Source organism: Anoplopoma fimbria, unplaced genomic scaffold (genome assembly GCF_027596085.1).
Source record: "Anoplopoma fimbria isolate UVic2021 breed Golden Eagle Sablefish unplaced genomic scaffold, Afim_UVic_2022 Un_contig_7750_pilon_pilon, whole genome shotgun sequence".
Lineage (NCBI taxonomy): Eukaryota > Metazoa > Chordata > Actinopteri > Perciformes > Anoplopomatidae > Anoplopoma > Anoplopoma fimbria.
In genome coordinates this window covers 165-1,046 of record NW_026552453.1, presented here as the reverse complement: position 1 = coordinate 1,046, position 882 = coordinate 165, and the positions used below count along the sequence as shown (strand labels likewise).

Below are 882 nucleotides of genomic sequence, written 5' to 3'. Positions count from 1 at the left end.
ACTGTTGAAATGTAGAATACGTTAGCATAAAATTGAAAAGAAAATGATCGATGAGCTTAGGAATGATGAAAGCCATCATTTAACTGGATTTGTGTCATTTCTATACCGGCAAGTCATGATCTAGCTATTTCCTTCCCACCCTGTCGGTGTCCACTGAAAAAGCAGCAGCGCCCTCTGCTTTTGGGCCTTTAAAGATACTATATCACCACGCTTGCTCTTTCGTCTATACAGGGAGCGCCTGCAGATTGCCAGACACACTCACAGCTTTTAAATGTCAAATCAGAATGTACAAAGTGGCTATAAGGATCACAAATGTAGTGCAGTAAAAAGATTAATATTTACTGTTGAAATGTAGAATACGTTAGCATAAAATTGAAAAGAAAATGATCGATGAGCTTAGGAATGATGAAAGCCATCATTTAACTGGATTTGTGTCATTTCTATACCGGCAAGTCATGATCTAGCTATTTCCTTCCCACCCTGTCGGTGTCCACTGAAAAAGCAGCAGCGCCCTCTGCTTTTTGTAAAGAGGAGGAAAAAGCTTACAGGAGTGAAAAAGCTTACAGCACCTGGTATTCCCAGGCGGTCTCCCATCCAAGTACTGACCAGGCCCGACCCTGCTTAGCTTCCGAGATCAGACGAGATCGGGCGTGTTCAGGGTGGTATGGCCGTAAGCAAATATTGCGCCTACCAAAGGGCCTTTTAAAGATACTATATCACCACGCTTTGCTCTTTCGTCTATACAGGGAGCGCCTGCAGATTGCCAGACACACTCACAGCTTTTAAATGTCAAATCAGAATGTACAAAGTGGCTATAAGGATCACAAATGTAGTGCAGTAAAAAGATTAATATTTACTGTTGAAATGTAGAATACGTTAGCA

General features: G+C 41.8%; 1 non-coding gene across 1 annotated transcript; it reads right to left on the bottom strand.

Moving 5' to 3' along the window:
• Positions 1-557: 557 nt before the first annotated feature.
• Positions 558-676, bottom strand: LOC129115940 (5S ribosomal RNA). Its single transcript, XR_008533315.1, has one exon. It is a non-coding gene; the product is annotated as a 5S ribosomal RNA (ribosomal RNA).
• Positions 677-882: the final 206 nt, after the last annotated feature.